This window comes from Psammomys obesus, unplaced genomic scaffold (genome assembly GCF_907164565.1).
Source record: "Psammomys obesus unplaced genomic scaffold, mPsaObe1.curated_primary_1811, whole genome shotgun sequence".
Classification (NCBI taxonomy): Eukaryota; Metazoa; Chordata; class Mammalia; order Rodentia; family Muridae; genus Psammomys; species Psammomys obesus.
Window position 1 is genome coordinate 4,414,279 of NW_026596073.1, and position 614 is coordinate 4,414,892.

A 614-nucleotide genomic window follows, 5' to 3' on the forward strand; every position below is an offset into this window, starting at 1 on the left:
AGAATTCATTTTTGTTTTGAACAACTATTTGATAGACAGCATCATAAAGAGAAGCTCATGAAACTACTTGTCACAGCACAGAAAGGCAACTGTAGTACCCAGGGAGCTTTGGTTACAAGAAGGACTACGGTCAGACCGTCACAGAACTAAACATATTCCAGGTTTTAGGAAAGTGATTTGGTGCACACAGATGTATTACATAACCCTGTCAAGGGAGTTAGTGTTTCACGCTATAATCAAGCATATTCGCATTCCTAAAGCAAAACATAAGTTAGCTGGAAAGGAGTCTGCAAATAGTTTTATCCTAGATCAGTTAGGTGGTTAGGTTAAATGAGATATAAACACAGATTTCCGTTACCCAGAAAAAATCTCTAGAGTTGCATGCGAACTCTGCTGAGGAAAACATAGTAAAAGAAAGTGAGACTTAACCAAAGACATGACTGGGCATGGTGACACATACATTTAATCCCACCACTCAGGAGAAAGAGATGCAGGAGGATCTCTGTCAGCTCAAGGCCAGCCTTGTCTACATAGTAAATCATTCACCCAGACATACACACATAAATGCACACACACACACACACACACACACACACACACACACACACACACAC